The sequence below is a fragment of the Penaeus chinensis genome, chromosome 16 (genome assembly GCF_019202785.1).
Source record: "Penaeus chinensis breed Huanghai No. 1 chromosome 16, ASM1920278v2, whole genome shotgun sequence".
Classification (NCBI taxonomy): Eukaryota; Metazoa; Arthropoda; class Malacostraca; order Decapoda; family Penaeidae; genus Penaeus; species Penaeus chinensis.
In genome coordinates, this window is record NC_061834.1 from 1434950 (window position 1) to 1453924 (window position 18975).

At 38.8% G+C, this 18975-nt stretch overlaps 1 protein-coding gene across 1 annotated transcript in view; it reads right to left on the bottom strand.

The window, feature by feature from the left end:
- The window catches only part of LOC125033613 (adipokinetic hormone/corazonin-related peptide receptor variant I-like), a 58696-nt gene extending 44934 nt beyond the window's left edge, over positions 1 to 13762 (bottom strand). The window contains exons 1-2 of the mRNA XM_047625273.1: positions 13692 to 13762; positions 13160 to 13273 (exon numbers count right to left, since the gene is read on the bottom strand). The gene's annotated coding sequence lies outside the window, so the exon portion shown is untranslated. The remainder of the gene's footprint in view (positions 1 to 13159; positions 13274 to 13691) is intronic.
- Between the last annotated feature and the right edge of the window lie 5213 nt (positions 13763 to 18975).

The following is an 18975-nucleotide window of genomic DNA, read 5'->3' on the forward strand; positions in this document are numbered from 1 at the left end:
GTCTATCTCTGTCTGTCTGGCGCTCTCTCTCCCTCTCTTTTTATCTATCTATTTATCTATCTATAAATACATTTATCTCTCTACCTCTCTTTAAGAAAGCTTTATAAGAGAGAGAGACGAAGGGAAAGACAATCCCCTAACCCCACGTGAAAAAGGGGAAAAAATACAACGCTTTACTTAAAAGAAATATTCATAAGTAAGAAGTGTAACATTTACTTTATAAGTAGCCAAAGAGTAAGTATAGGAGAGAAGAATCGAGGTTATACAGGTAAGAAAACTGTGATAATTCTCGTTTATTCTTCTTCGTCTTCTTTTCCTCTTCTTCTTTTTCTTCATCGTCTTCTTCATCATCATCATCATCTTCTTCTTCTTCTTCTTCTTCTTCTTCTTCTTCTTCTTCTTCTTCTTCTTCTTCTTCTTCTTCTTCTTCTTCTTCTTCTTCGTCTTCTTCTTCTTCTCTTCTTCGTCTTCTTCTTCATCTTCTTCATCTTCTTCATATTCTTCTTCCTCTTCTTTTCTTCTTCTTATGCTATTTAAAAAGTGACTAGCAAATTCAGACCTATTTGTGTAAACACACGTAAACATTCTAGTAGGATAGATACTTACTGTATCTTTTTAAAACGCAGGTGTTCAGACTACTAAAAAAAAATAGGAAAAGTAAGTATAGATGCTGTATTGACTTGTATTTACCATATGTAGATAAGGCTAAATTTATCACTTCGTGCTATATTAATTTCTATGGTAATGGCTAATGTATGTGAACATCTGCCAGGTGAAATATTGCCAGGGCTGAAAATAAAATTTATCATAAATCTACATTGATACACACTTCAAAAAATGACAGCACAAGAAAACATAAAACATAACTTGATACATGATCTGATACATCAAAACAGCTTTGGAAAATGTCCGATAGAATTTTAAAACAGACGAGAAACGGAACAGCCATGGGAGCTCTATAACCTTGTATTCGCATCAATGTTGAAAATAATTGCATTTACCGAAGTTTTTAAAACACGAGGGTCTTCCTCCTATCGTAAACATATACTTGACCCAAAACCTAGAAAGCTTTTGGTGAAGTCTCAACAAAAATGATAGATATTTGTACTGAGACATTGTGACAAGAAATTATGGAGTTGGTTTTCTCTTTCAAAGGAATAATTCCGTTTGACCTTCTTTACAAGTTTTCAAGGTAAGTCGAGCTCGATAACTTTAGACGGAGAGGTAGGGATGGGGGGGAGGGGAGGAGGAGGGGGGGAGGATGAGGGGGGGGGGGGGAAAGCGTTCAGGAGTCAATCTTGTGAGAGTTATTAATGGTGATAACAGTGGTGGTGGTGATGGGAAAGTGAGGGAAGTCGACGGGGAATAGAATGAGGAGGATAATGAGAAAGGTGATGATGGTGAGGATGATGAGGATGAGGATGAGGATGATGATAATAATGATGATAATGAAGAGGAGGATGGTGAGGAATAGGATGATGAGAATGATGAGAAGGATGAGGGTGAGGAAGAGGAAGAGGATGAGGATGATGATGATGATGATGGTGAGGAAGAGGATGATGTGATGATGATGAAGATGAGGAAGAGGAGAAGGAGGAGGAGGAGGAGAAAGATGGTAATGTCGGGTGTGATAATCATCATCATTATACAAAATAACCATATTAATAAAACAAACAGCAACAACAATAATGCTATTAACAAAAACAACAATAAAGTATCAGAGGAAATATGTGTTTCAAATGTCTATCTTCGCTTCCTCTGTCTATTTTAGCCTTCTGTTAGTATTGAACTAAGTAAATAAATAAATAGATAAATAAAAAACGATGCATATGGATATCTTCGAGAATCGACTGGCAGACGGTTGCCGATCCCTGGCTCAGACCAAATGAGATTTCGTGCAGGATAGATTATAGATGTATATATATATATATATATATATATATATATATATATGTATGTGTGTGTGTGTGTGTGTGTGTGTGTGTGTGTGTGTGTGTGTGTGTGTGTGTGTGTGTGTATGTATGTGTGTGTGTGTGTGTGTGTGTGTGTGTGTGTGTGTTTGTGTGTATGTGTGTGTGTGAGAGAGAGAGTGCGCGCGTGTGTACGTACTTACCTATAAAGCAAATGCAAACATTTATATAACAATACCAACCCAGCTTCACAAAATACTGCCTTACGTACCGTTCAGAGATACGTCTAATACAACATTTGCATAAAATAGAGACCATATATGAGCACTGTACAACCGCAACACAAGTTTCTATCTTCCATTATCAACAGTATATGAAACTAATATATGGTCATGGTTTGGTCGATAAAAAGACACATTTAGCTCATGTGACGTTTGCACTAGCTATGGCGAGGCAATTTGAGTCAGCCCCGTCCTTAATGTGATTTATATGAAAGTAATTATACTGTTTTATGGCTGCTTAGTAAACCGGTCAAAGGCAATTAGTTTATCGTGAATGTGTTTACCGACAGTCTCCTCGATCGCAAATTACTATAAATATAATGTTGAAAGTTCGACACACGTACATAGCAACGCATAGGTAGGTGGAGAGGGGTAATAAAACACACACACACACACACACACACACACACACACACACACACACACACATACACACACACACACACACACACACACACACACACAATTTTACGCAATCATACACACATACACCAATGTAATGATAGTTTGCTTACACAGACCCACAGATATATTACAAAAATAAAACATGTGTCTCAGGCACCTGCTTAAAGAGACCTGAAGCCTTTGCTCTTACCATCCTCTATGCATGAAGATATTAGATTCTGCTTGAAAGAAATGCATGTTGAGGTTTTGTTCCAAAGAGCTTTCGACTGCAGTGAGCACGGATGACAAAGGCCAAGGAGACCGGCTTACGTACGAGCAATTTTTAGACGATTTCAAAGGCATACATTACACACAAGGCCAGAGTGCGGGGTTGAGGTCTGCCGTATTCGTATTAAAATAAAGACCACCACCGCACACACACGCGAGGATTTCCATCGATTCAATAGAAATTAAAATCTTATCACGTAGCATATCCACATTTCCTACGAACGGCACTCACATAACCATTTCTTATTTCGGCTCTGAATTTTGTCAATTCCTTGTTAACTTGTTCGCGCGACAACAAGCAGTGGTCTTTGTTGTAATATAAGGCAATTTTCGGAATAAAGATTGAGAACTCTTGATGTCATTCGCCATATTACCAAGACAAACATGGGCGTGGGTGAGGGTTTGTGTGGCAGAAAGAGTGAGGGAGAGGGAGAGGGAGAGGGAGAGGGAGAGGACGAGAGAGACAAAGAGGGAGAGGGAGACGGAGACGGAGACGGTGAGGGAGATGGAGAGGGAAAGGGAGAGGGAGAGGGAGAGGGAGACGGAGAGGGAGAGTGAGAGGGAGAGGGAGAGGGAGACGGAGAGGGAGAGGGAGACGGAGAGGGAGACGGAGACGGAGACGGAGACGGAGACGGAGACGGAGACGGAGACGGAGACGGAGACGGAGACGGAGACGGAGACGGAGAGGGAGAGGGAGACGGAGAGGGAGAGGGAGAGGGAGAGGGAGACTGAGACGGAGAGGGAGAGGGAGAGGGAGAGGGAGGGAGGGAGGGGGGAAGGAGGGAGGGAGGAAAAAAGAGAGAGACGGAGAGAGAGAGAGAGATAGATAGAGAGAGAGACGGAGAGGGAGAGGGAGAGGGAGAGGGAGGGAGGGAGGGGGGAAGGAGGGAGGGAGGAAAAAAGAGAGAGACGGAGAGAGAGAGAGAGATAGATAGAGAGAGAGATAGAGAGAGAGAAAGGTAAACAGACAGAGAAAAAGAGAGAGAAGACCGGTATATGTAATATAAATACATACCGTACAAACAAACAAACATACATGAATATATCCATACTTATCACTTGATGTAAATCGATATCATCAACCTAATTACAAATAAACAGATTTTCCAGGAGATATTACCGCGCACAGAAAGTCTTTTATGATGATATTGAAAACTTTCAACCTAGCGCATTTACAAATATTTAACTAATGCAGTTACAAGGTAAAAGTGAAACCAGGTTCGTTGACGTTAACAGCGAGTGTCTATATATTTACGCGTTTGTCTGTTTATCTATCTTTTTATCTATCTATCAATATTTATCTATCGTCATTATCATACACACATGCTCACAAACACGAGTCTGTCTGTCTGTCCCTCTCTCTCTTTCTCGCTCACTCTATCTCTCTCTCTCTCTCTCTCTCTCTCTCTCTCTCTCTCTCTCTCTCTCTCTCTCTCTCTCTCTATCTATCTATCTATCTCTATCTATCTCGCTATCTATCTGTCTATATATATGTGTGTGTGCGTATGTATATGTATGTGTGTGTGTGTGCCTGTGTGTGCGTGTGTGTGTGAGTGTGCGAGTACGTGTGCGCGTGTGCATGCATGTATAGTGCGTTCGTGTCTTTCCACGTCTCCTTCTCTCGGCTTCTTTAGCTGAAAATTATCATTAGTTCTTATTCAAAAGGATCATTGCATCAAGTCTGGCCGCCGCCGCGTCTCTGGTCGGAAAACTTGGCAAAAGGTACAAACTCAGTAAACAAATTTATCTTAATCAAAGAAAATAAATCTAAATGACAGTTGAAAACATTTTGGATTGAATAATTAAAGACCAGGAGAAAAAAATATATAGAAAAACAGTAGAGCAACAAATGAACAGAGATGAAGATGGGTTTATTAGACATAACCGAATACACATGCAAATTCAAAGTGATAAAAGCAAATATAAGAATTAGTTTTTTTTTTTTTTCTGAATTCAACCTAAATATGTAATTATCGTCTCATCAACCTATTCATTCTCACATAATTATTATCATTAACCTGCCAATTACAAAGTGTTTATCGTCATCAAATTGCCAGTTACCAGTGATTGAATAACTAAAACCTACTAGTTATAAAGTGCTTATTATCACCATCTTGCCCATTATCCATAATCAAATAATTACCATTAACCTGCCAGTTAGAGTGTGTATCACCATGACATTGCCAATCATCCTCATAAACCAGCTAATTATAAATTGTTCACCATCACTAACTTGCCGATTGTTTGCTAATTATAAAGTGTTTATGATCACCAACTAGTTCACTAATTAATAATTTACTAACACCTGTTAATTATCAAATGCCTGCTATCAACACGTCATCCTTTTCAAAATAATCATCAACCTGCACCTTCGCGTCGAATAAAAGAAGAAAAAGATGATGAAGAAGAAGCAGAAGAAGAAAAAAAAGTCATAATCATCAACCTGCACCATCGCGTCGAATAAAAGAAGAAGAAAAAGATGATGAAGATGATGAAGAAGAAGAAGAAGAAGAAGAAAAAGAAAAAGAAGAAGAAAAAGATGATGAAGATGGATAAGAAGATAGGAAGAGAAAAATAAGAAGAAGAAGAAAAAAAGATGAAGAAGAAGAATATAATGAAAAAAAAGGAGAAGAACAAGATGAAGATGAAGATGAAAAAGAAGAATAACAAAATAAGATAAAAAGAAAAAGTACAAAGAAGAAGATGATGAAAAAGACGAAAATGAAAAAAGACTGACTATTCTCAGAAGTGAAAATGAATTTGATAGTGATAATGATAGGAAAATAGTGACAACGATAATAGAAGTATAAAAATAACAGTATGAATTATTTTGTAACAAATAGCAATGGCACTTAATGATAGTATACATGATCATAATAGTTTTTATCACCATCATCAACATTATCAATAATGGTAAAGGTTGTAATAATAACCATATTATCATTATCATTATTATTATTGTTAATAGTATCATTAATGATAATGAAAATAAATAATAACAATAATAACTATAATAATAATAATTGTTATCATTACACATACGACAATGATAACAATAATAATGATAATGATAATAACAATAATAAGGATAAGGATAATAACAATAATAATGATAATGATAATAACAATAATAATAACTGTTATTATTACAAATACGATAATGATAACAGTGATAATGATGATGATAATAATAATAATAATAATAACAATAATAATAATAATAATAATAATAAGGACAATAATAATAATGATAATAATATAATAACAATAATAATATAATAATGATAATATAATAATAATAATAATATGATGATGATGATGATGATGATGATGATGATGATGATAATGAGAGTAATAATAATGATAACATTGATAATAATGATAATGATTAACATTATTGATAACACAGAGATCATATCAGACTTAATGACAGTGATGATCATAAGATAAGATTAATAACAACAGTAACATTAGCACTAATTACAGCCATATAATCAATTTTCGAAGTAGTAATTAGGGTAGCACCTTAATGATTGTACGAATAATATAGATTTGATATAGATTTAAAGAGGAAAGGAAAAACGAATATTTATAGCAACAAAAAATTAAAGCAGCCGATTTGATCGTTGAATTGCTGGCCTTTTTATATAAAGTTTATATAAAAAAGTTAATTTAAAGTCTAATGGTGGTAGTTTTCAGCCCAGTTGGTTTCCTAAAATGAGTGAATAAATAAATGAGGTTCTTAATAATCTCTATAGATAGATTGATAATATATATGAATAGATAGTTGGGAAATTTATTAAAAGATCTATTTATATTCATATATGAATGAATGCGTATTGGTAGGTTGAGAAATATAGATTAATACAGATGTAAACTGTATTAGTATATAGATTAATATATGTATAAGTTATACCATTATGTAAGCTAATATATATATATATATGTATAATATATTAGTATGTGTAATAATATAGATATAAACTAATATTGATATTAACTTAATTAACATATAGACTAAGGTCAACAATTCTAATATCACCACCACCACCAACACCATCACCACCACCAACATCACTATCACTACCAGCAGCATCACCATCACCACCATCACCATCGCCATAACCACCACCACCAATCACCACCACCATCACCACACCACCACCAATCACCATCACCACACCACCACCAATCACCATCACCACCACCAATCACCATCACCACCATCACCACCACAACCAATCACCATCACCACCACCACCAATCACCATCACCATCCTCATCACTACCTCCATTATCAACGCCATCAACATCATCACCAGCAACAATTAAACATTTCCGGCCTTGCAACAGATGTGCACGATCGTCAGCGAACAATGGATTAAGTAATGTCCCTGATAATGACACATATTGGATAGTAAGTCGCGGATTTGCAATGGACTCGCCTCGTTAACCCGGGCTGCTGGTGATGTCGTCTGCACTTTAGAAAAATAGAGCGGCCTTTTTTTTCCCCTATTTTGATTGAATTTTAGTGGTTTTGTGTGTTGATTGAAGGGATATATGGTTGTGTTCAGAGAGGTAGTATGGTCAGAGACTTAGTATACGCGTTTATATAGGGTGTTTAAGTAAAGGCTTCCTTAAGGTAAAGGATACCCGCGGGGTATTATATATAAATTTGACACAATCATATTGCAATTCTCCCTGGTGCTCTCTCTTTATCTTTATCTATCTATTCATCTCTCTCTCTATCTCTATTTATCTATCTATCTATCTAGCTAGCTAACTAGCTATCTCTACCATTAACACTATCACCCCATTCATCATCAACATCATCTTCATCACAACTACCACCACCATTTCTAGTCACCATCACCAACATCATCATCACCATCACCGGGCAGGTCAACGAAGGCGAAAATTATTGCATGCTGACTAATTCTCTCCTCTGACAGGGTCAACACGTTGCATATTGATTTTATTTGAACCGAGTTTGCCTGATTCGACCGCGTAAGGAAAGTGTGTGTGTGTGTTTCATCCGAGCTTTCGTTTGGTCATATTTCAGCCACTGACTTTTGCGTTATGAATCATGTTGTTTCGTCAGTTCTCATTTCTTCCCTCTCATTGTCTGTCTATTTCCTAGGTAATCTGTCTTTTTGTCTTTTTCTGTTTCTGTCTCCGTCTCTATCACTGTTTCTTTGCCTTTGTTTCTGTTCCTGTCTCTGTCTCTTTGTCTTTGTTTCTGTCTCTGTATCCGTCTCTATCTCTGTCTCTGTCTCTTTGCCTTTGTTTATGCCTCTATCTCTGTCTGTTTGTCTTTGTTTCTGTCTCTGTCAATGTCTCTTTGTCTTTATCTTTGTCTGTCTCTGTCTTTGTCTCTATCTCTATATCTGCCTCTGCCTGTCTCTCTCTCCGTCTCTTTGTCTTTGTTTCTGTCTCTATCTCTATCTCTATCTGTCTCCGTCTCCATCTCCGTCTCCGTCTCCGTCTCTGTCTCTGTCTCTATCTTTGTATATTTCTCCTCTGTCTCTATCTCAGTCTCCGTCTCCGTCTCTGAGATGCATGTTAAAAGTGACACAACAGTAAGAAGGTTTATATGTGTTAATATACATGTGTGTAAATATATGAAGGTTTTCATACACGCAAGCAGTCATACTCCTTATAATACGAAACATGCAAAGGGGCTTTTAAAGGGCTTGGCAAGAAGACTTTCAGAAGAGTTGTTGTCTCGAAAGTGATCACAAGATGTGCTTAGGATATTAACAGACTAACATAAGGAGGAATGTATTCTATTTTCTTCTTCCTTTGTTGTTTGTTCTTACTTCCTTTCGTTTCCTTTGTCTTGTGTCTTCCTCCCTTCTCTTCCTCTTCTTCTTTCGTCTTTTTTTCTCCCTCTTCCTCCTCCTTGTCGTTTTTTTCCCTTTTCTATTTTTTATCACCTTTTAAATACTCTTCCACCTGCTTCTCTCTCTCCTTCTCCTTCTCCTTCACCCCTGCCTCTCTCCCTACTCTCATATCTACATCTGCGGCTCCTCCGCCTTTTCTTCCTCTCCTCCTTCTCGTCCTCCATCATTATTATCATCCTTCCTTTTCCTTCTCCTCCTCCCCCTCTCCCTCCTCCTCCTCCTCCTCCTCCTCCTCCTCCTCCTCCTCCTCCTCCTCCTCCTCCCCTTCTCCTCCTCCTCCTCCCCTTCTCCTCCTTCTCCTCCTCCTCCCCTTCTCTTCCTCCTCCCTCCTCCCCTCTCCCTCCCCCCCTTTCTCCTCTTCCTCCTCTTCCTCCTCCTCCTCCTTCCTTCCTCCTCCTTCCTGCCGGCTTACGTGAATTTCGTGTCTGCCTTGAAGTCACAGACGAACATCAAATGAATTGCATTTGCCACTTGCATCATAGGGAAGACTGACATGTACAGGACAAGGATGAAAAGAATAAAAGCGGATAAAAGAGAAATGTAAAAAATGAAAAAAATAAATGAAATATTCAAATCAGACAATTAAAAAACATAATGATAAGACTTACATAAAGAAATATGATTAATGAAAAGTGAAATTGAATATTGAAATCAGACAATTAAAAAAAATACATACATAATAAGAAATTTAAGAAATTAGATATTCAAATCAGACAAATTTAATTCAAGCGACAGAAACCCTTTTCTTAGAACAAACAGACTAAGATTTAAAAAAAACTATATAGAAAGAGTGCTTTCCTGAGGGGAATAATTGTTATGAATTGCTTTTGTTTGTTATTCAAAGATGAAATATATTTGTGCTGTTCTTTTGTTACTAAAAAATCGTATCCATATGATTCCTTTTCCGGCTTTTGTTAAAACCTAACATTTTCACAATAGATTTGTTATCTGTAACATGACTGGATCTGAATGAAAAAAAAAAATCTAATATGCTTCGAAAATGACTGTATTTAGCGCAAATCTTTTAAACAGGATTTAATCACGAAGTATTATGACAACGATAATGAGGTGATGTCATGATAATGATGTCGATAATAGCAATGGTGATGAAAACAAGATGAAAAAAAATTGTGATAATGGTGAAAATGATGATGGTGATGATGATGGTGATGATGATGGTGATGATGGTGATGATGATGGTGATGATGATGATGATGATGATGATGATGGTGATGATGGTGATGATGGTGATGATGATGATGATGATGATGATGATGATGAGGAGGAGGAGGAGGAGGAGGAGGAGGAGAAGGGTGATGGTGATGATGATGATGATGATGATGATGATAACGGCATAACAACAACAACAACAACGAAATATGGGTAACGTCTCTAATGTGAAACGGATTTCAGCTTATATCTAGTCGCCACCTCTAATTATTAGTTATATTTTCACAACAACAAACATATACACGAATAAAACACACAAAAAAAAGACACTCTGGCTTCGCAGTTCATTCATAAAACCAGTAAACTATCCACTTCATAGAAAAAAAGATACGCTTCATTAAATTGGTTCGTCTGTATATTCCGGTTCATATCTGCGGTTCAGACACGTTGCACCGGTTCAGAAACTTGACAATCTCCCTTGTAATGAAGACTTAACCCCCTCTTTATACTCGATCAAATCAGGACTACGAGGCATTCAAATTGTACTGCGATTCCTACTCGAGGTACACACTATAGTACACAGACTTTCACAATGGACCATTCATTCATCTTCTGCGCTCGTATATCCTTCTGAGCCAATATGGATTCACCTGCACCCTCCTTCTCCTCCTCCTCCTCCTCCTCATCATCATCATCGTCATCATCATCATCATCATCATCATCGTCATCATCATCATCATCATCGTCATCATCATAATCATCATCTTCATCACCGTCATCCTTTTCCTCTTCATCATCATCATCATCGTCATCGTCATCATCATCGTCAGCATCATAATTATCATTTTTATCATCTTCATCCTTTAACTCCTCCTCCTCCTCCTCCTCATCATCATCATCATCATCATCATCGTCATCATCTTCATCATCATCATCATCATCGTCATCATCTTCATCATCATCATCGTCATCCTTTTCCTCCTCTCTCCTCCTCCTCCTCCTCATTATCATCATCATCATGTTTTTCCTCCTTCTCTTCCTCCTTCTCTTCCTCCTCCGCCACCTACTCCTCCTCCTCCTCATCATCATCATCATCTTCATCATCATCATCATCATCCTACTCCTCCTCCTCCTCTCCTCCTCCTCCTCCACCTCATTATCATCATCATCATCATCTTTTCCCTCCTTCTCTTCCTCCTCCGCCACCTACTCCTCCTCCTCCTCCTCCTCCTCATCATCATCATCATCATCATCATCGTCATCATCCTCCTCCTCCTCCTCATCATCATCACCATCATCATCATTATCATCCTCCCCCCCCCCTCCTCCTCATCATCATCATCATCATCATCACCATCCCCCTTTCCCCCCTTTCTTCTCCTCCTTCTCCTTTCCCTCCACCCACTGAGATTTAGCCCCGCAAGCCAGGCTCGGCAAAGACCAGCGGAGTCGCCCACGCCCCCTGTTCGTCCCCTTGCGTAAGCCCGCCGGTTCCAGGGCCTCTAGCCGGTGTTCCAGCTGTGATGGATATGGAAAATAGGCTGGGACAATTTATATATATACATGTGTGTGTGTGTGTGTGTGTGTGTGTGTGTGTGTGTGTGTGTGTGTGTGTGTGTGTGTGTGTGTGTGTGTGTGTGTGTGTGTGTATGTATATATATATATATATATATATATATATATATATATATATATATATATATATATATACATATATATACATATATTTCTGTGTGTGTGTGTGTATGTGTGTGTTTTTGTGTGTGTACATACATATATATGTATATTTATATATGTATATATATATATATATATATATATATATATATATATATATATATAGAGAGAGAGAGAGAGAGAGAGAGAGAGAGATAGAGAGAGAGAGAGAGAGAGAGAGAGAGAGAGAGAGAGAGAGAGAGAGTGAGAGATGGATATATATATATATATATATATGTATACATATATACGTATATATATATATATATATATATATATATATGTATATATATATATATATATATATATATATATATATATCGACCTATCTATATCTATATCTGTATCTACCTATCTGTGTGTGTGTGTGCGTGTGTGAGCGCATATGCATATATGCATGTGTGTATATGTATACATATATATATATATATATATATATATATATATATATATATATATGTATATATATTTATATATATACATATACACATATATATACACATATATCTATCTTTCTATCTATCTATCTCTATATATACATATGCAGTATATCTATGTATGTGTGTGTGTGTGTGTGTGTGTGTGTGTGTGTGTGTGTGTGTGTGTGTGTGTGTGTGAGTGTGTGTGTGTGTGTGTGTGTGTGTGTGTGTGTGTGTGTGTGTGTGTGTGTGTGTGTGTGTGTGTGTGCATATATACGTGCATACATATATACTATCATACATACATACATACACACACACGTATAAATATGTGTGTGTGTGTATGTAAGTGTGTGTGTGTATACGCACACACATACACACTTATATACATACATACATGCATGCATACATACTATCACACACACACACACACACACACATAACCGCACACAAACACGCGCACGCACACACACACATATACCCGCACACAAACTCGCGCACGCACACACACAGACACACACACACACACACACACACACACACACACACACACACACACACACACACACATATATATATATATATATATATATATATATATATATATAATATACATACAGACATACACATATATTTTGTGTGTGTGTGTATATATATATATATATATATATATATATATATATATTCACATACATACACACACTGTATATATGTACTGTATGTGTTTTAAGTTCATGGGAACAGCAGTTATCTTGTAATGAGTGTAGTTGCAACTTCTCTTAAAACTAGAGGCAGGAACATTTTTTTTGTGGGCAGTGAAAATGGCTTTTTTTTTTTTTTTTTTTTAAACTTCACTTTACTAAGGTTTATGATGTGATTTACGAAGGATTTTATTCCTTGCTGATGTTGAATAAATATTGAAAAGATGCAATCTTTTATTACATGAAGGACGTGATGCGTTGTGAGAAGACGAAACAAAATACCAAAGTTTCTCTTAAACGGAGGAAGAATTTCAGATGGGAATTTGAAAAAGAAAACGCAAAGTAATTAATGGAATATAACATACGCTCGTTAATTACATGACTTACCCAAATTCGCCTGATACGTCGGTCGTTTTATTTTCTCTCCTGACAAACTTATCCACAGTATCTTCAAGTATTTTCTAGTTCATTACCTTCACTAACAGCTCTCTTGCTAAGGATCTAGAGTGAAAAAAAAAGTTGATAATAAAAATATTTCTTCGTTTATCGTAAAATATCTCTTCGTTTAAGATCAAATCTTTCTTCGTTTCAGGTTTGAGTGACACCGAATAAATTAACACAAGATGTACTTATCATCCTTCTATCATCACACTTATTTTTCTTCTTACAACCACAAAATAAAATAAAAAAAATAAAAAATAAAATTAAAAAAAAATATTCACTAGCAGTCGTCAATATCCTCGGAAATTACACATCCTCGTACCACACAAGAGAACCGATTCTTCATCCTTTCCAACGAATCCGTATATAAAAAACAAAACAAAACAAAAACAAAAAACAAAAAACAAAAAACAAAAACAGTAGAAGTTCCACAAGCGCACTTTCGTCTCGAGCGGCGACGTTTCTCAGAGGGACTCACGCTAGCACCGCGGAGGGGGGGGATGCGAGCGACACGACGTACAGGGCCCGTCTGCTCGAAGGCCGGACTCGCTGCCTAGTGGCGCCTCGCTCGTGCTGCTCGTGAATGGGCGGAGCTAGCGGGGTGGGAGGGGAGAGGGAGGGAGGGGGAGGAAGGGAGGGGAGGGAGAGGACATGGGAAGGAAAGGAGGGGAGGGGGAGGAAGGTAGGGGAGGGGGAGGACATGGGGAGGAAGGGAGGGGAGGGGGAGGAAGGGAGGGGAGGGGGAGGACATGGGGAGGAAGGGAGGGGGGAGGAGGGGGAGGACATGGGGAGGAGGAGGGGGGAGGACATGGGGAGGAAGGGAGGGGAGGGGAAGGACATGGGAAGGAAAGGAGGGGAGGGGAGAGGACATGGGGGAAGGGAGGGGAGGGGAAGGACATGGGAAGGAAAGGAGGGGAGGGGGAGGACATGGGGGGAAGGGAGGGGAGGGGAAGGACATGGGAAGGAAAGGAGGGGAGAGGGAGGACATGGGGAGGAAGGGATGGGAAGGGGGAAGGGAGGGGAGGGGGAGGAAGGGAGAGGAGGGGGAGGAAGGGAGGGGAGGGGAGGGAGAGGACATGGGGAGAAAGGGGGATGGGGAGGAAGGTAGGGCAGGGGGAGGACATTGGGAGGAAAGGAGGGGAGGGGGAGAACATTGGGAGGAAGGGAGGGGAAGGGAAGGAAGGGAGGGGAGGGGGAGGAATGAAGAGAGGGGAGGGTAGGACATGGTGAGGAAGGGAGGGGAGAGAGGTAGGGGAGGGGGAGGAAGGTAGTGGAGAGAGGTAGAGGAGGGGAGGGGGAGGAAGGGATGGGAGCGGGAGGACCTGGGGAGGAAGGGAGGGGAGGGAAATGACATGGGGAGGGAGGTAGGGGAGGGGAGGGGGTGAGGGAGAGGACATGGGGAGGAAGGGAAGGGGAGGGGAGGACATAGGGAGAAAGGGAGGGGGGGAGCGAAGGGGGGGGGGAAGGTTGGGAAGGGGAAGGATGGGGGAGGGGGAGGAGGAGGGGAGGAAGGGGAAGGAGAAGGGGAGGGAGGGGGAGGAGAAGATGAGGGAGGGGAGAGGAGGAGGAGAGGGAGTGAGAGAGCTGCGGAGGAAGGGAGTGTTAGTAGCGAGGGAGGGAATGGGGGAGAAGGAAGATAGTTAAAAATAGAGGAAGAGAGAAAAAGGGGAATAAAAGGCAGAAAGGGAGGAAGGGTGAAATGAAACGGAAAGAGAGAGAAAGAGAGAATAGGAGGAAGAGACGATAGCTGAATGGGAGGATGAAAAGGAAGGAGGATGTGCAAAGGAAGAACGAAGAAAAGGGAAATAGAAAGAGACGGAGGAAGGAATTAAGGAAGGAAGAAGGGAGAAAGAGGAGACATGGAAGGGAGGGGAAGAGGAAGGGGAGGGAAGGAAGGAAGGAAAGGTGCTTTTTCTCTCTGTCCCTTCACTTCCTATTTATCGCGTATTCTTCTCTCCTTCCCTCCTTCTCTCCTTCCTCAATTCCTCGTTTTTAAGTTTTCGTCTTTCCCTGTCCAGCATTGCCTTCCTCTACCTCTCCCTCACTCACTACATACTTACATATATACATACATACATGCAAACATACATACACACATACATACCTACATACATACATACTTACATACATACATACATACATGCAAACGTACATACACACATACATACCTACATACATACATACTTACATACATACATACACACATACATACCTACATACTTACATACATACATACATACATACAAACATACATACATAAATACATACAAACGTACATATACATACCTACAAACATACTTATACATACATACATACATACATACTTACATACAAACATACATACATTCATACATACATACATACATATATAAATACATGCGTATGTACATACATACATACATACGTGTATTTGTAAGTGTGGTTGTATCTATATATATATCTATCTCTTTATCTATATATATGTCTGCCTATATATGTATCTATGTATCTATCTATCTATCTATGTATCTATCTATGCATCTATGTATCTATCTATGTATCTATCTACCTATCTATCTCTTTATCTATCAATCTATCTATCTGTCTATGTATCTATCTATCTGTCTATCTTCTTATCTGTCTATCTCTTTATCTGTCTATCTATATATTTATCTATCTATCTATCTATCTCTCTATATATGCATCTATCTATGTATCTATCTATGTATCTATCTACCTATCTATCTCTTTATCTATCTATCTATCTATCTGTCTATGTATCTATCTATCTGTCTATCTTCTTATCTGTCTATCTCTTTATCTGTCTATCTATATATCTATCTATCTATCTATCTATCTATCTCTCTATATATCTCTCTATCTATGTACGTATGTATGTGTATATAATGATGCATACCCCAGTTTAGCTCCCTTGCTCCAGTATGCTGACACAGGTCATTGTCGCCAGCCCGAGCCTCGACCTTGCAACATTGCTTCACTCATGGTACAGCGTAGCCTCGTGTACCCCACGATCTTCCTGAAGTGTCGTGCTGAAGTGCCTGAATCCAGTCCTCAAGTGGCGGGCGAGAGAACAAGGCAGCTATTATGCCTGGGACTTCAGCTTGAGAACCATGACTGATGTAAAGCCAATTCTTTCCTCTTCAATTACCTGTGGCTTATTTATAGACAAGCCTATACACACAAGCAACCAAACACATGGCTAATTCAGTATATAAGAAAGGGAAATACGTTTTACTAGAATTCTCTCTACCTTTAGTTTAGTTGTCTGACGTAGGTGACATAACCTTGACCTGCATTGGCGCAGTGATATTAACGCTTGGTTGATGAATAAGCTACTGCTCCCCCCAGCGCATGTTAAAGAGGCAAGTTCCTCTATTCTCCATGACGTGGAAACTCCCGGGCAAATCGCCTGTCCTTTATAAGCTGAATTAAGGTTTGAATCACGAACAGCAATTCAAAATTTTAGTGAAGAAGTTAATTTATAGTCATTTTTTTTCCTTTCCGTTAAGATGCGTTAAGAGAAATCTCTGACCGGGTTATTGTTTGTGGATTTTTATATTCAGTTTATTTTTTTTTTTTCTTGATATTATTTTCGTGGATGGCCACCTCGTGTGTTTGGAAAGATGATATTATAACCTTCGTATAATCCTTTGAGGTAATAACTTGAAAATAATGCCATAATCTTATATCGGACTTGTTATAACTGTATTGTTTCTGAACAAAATAGATGTAATTTGTTTCAAAGAGGGAAGGAAAGTCTTTTTTTATTATTTTCTTTTGTTTTCTTTCCTTGATTTTTTTTTTTTTTTTTTTTTTTTTTTTTTACTTTCCATCTTTTTCTTTCTTTTTTTTCGTTAATTCATTTATTTATCTTTCTGATCGTGATTTGTTTTTCCAACAGAGCGCAAGAGCAGGTTATTCAACTGGTTTATATATATGCATTGTTTCGGTGCGTTGGTACAGAAACAAATGCACAAAATGCGCACACAACGATACCAGTGACAGCAAAATTAACTAACCCAAAGTCAGCTGATCAATAACACACAAAAACACACTCAGTTAACACACACACACAAACACAAACACACACACACACACACACACACACACACACACACACACACACACACACACACACACACACACACACACAAACACACACACACACACACACACACAAACACACACGCATACAAATACCTACAAACACACACACAAATACACGCTCTAATGTACACATAGAAATTCTTGCACAGGGACAAGCAAATAACTACATACAACTAAACACATTTCCGCAAACAGACGCACCCACAAATAAGCATACATAGTGGTTCTCTGCAAAGCAACCTCGATAGATTAGCATCAGCTGCGAAAAAAAGTGACATCGATTAGATACCATTACACACAGTTAACAGGTTTGAACTTACCTGTTGCCACTTATATTGCCGTTGATGTCATGCTAGATAAGGACACGAGTATATATCATTATTAAATTCACCGATAGGTCAAAAGTGCAATTGATTTATGTACCGCTGGGTATCAGTGTGCAGCGTCACTGTGTACTGTACATAGTGCCGCTTCGTTATTTGAAGGCAACTCATTAGAGAATGTGTGGGAGAATTTGCCTTAATTTGGGCGAACAGGATATTAGATGTCTAGATCCCTCTTTGAAACGCAAATGTCTCTGTATGATGCAGTGGCCGGTATAGTGATAATTATGAGAGTGTTAGTGAAGGGAAAACAAGTGTTGTTGTGAAGATACTTTACTTGAGCACTGTACTTTATAGACAGAAAACACTGTGAGTAATTGTAAATAGTTAAGAGTGGATACTTTTATATTGATACTGGACTGTATCTTAAAGAGTTTAGAAATGGCAAGATAAAGATATCAAGATGTGCAATATTAATTCGAAAGAACTAATGGCTGAATTAGAGTTTCAAAAGATATTGAAGACAGACAAAAATGAAGGCTGTAGAAATGACATATAAAACTCATCTGGTTTGTAGATTACATCACAGACAGATGTATATTATCAATAGATGAGTAAACCGATGTGTATTTTCTAATGACGAAAGCAAGTTAGCAATTATCCTTTTACTTGCGATAAGACAAGAGTGTTATCATGCATCATCGGACATCAGATTAATTAGACAACATCAATGAGATAGAGAGAGAGAGAGAGAGAGAGAGAGGGAGAGAGAGGAGAGAGATAGATAAATAAATATAGATAAACATATATGTATATATATGTATATAGATAGATAGATAGATAGATATGTATGTATATAGACAAATATATATATATATATATATATATATATATATTCATATAAATACATATATATTTCATCATCATCAGCATTTGGGAGCTATCGCCGGCAGGGGCGCATAGCCGCATCACCCTTCGCTTCCACCTACGAGGGTCCCTCATGGCGAGCCGCCAGGCAGGGGCCCGGCCCATCTCTAGTTCCTCACGACAGGTTTGATCGATCTGCCCAAGCCACGACCTTCTCGGTCGTCCCACAGGCCTCCTCCACCCAGGGTTGTCACAGATAGAGACAACCTGATGGGCAGGGTCATCCTGCGGGAATCGAGCCAAGTGGCCGTATAGCCTGAGTTGGCGATTACGGATTGTGCAAGTAACAGGTCCTGTACCGGTCTCAGGTGCAGCCGTTGGTTGGACACATGGTCCCGCCAACTGTACCCCCATGATCTGGCGCAAGGATCTGTTACAAAAAGACGAGATTCCAGAGCACAAGAT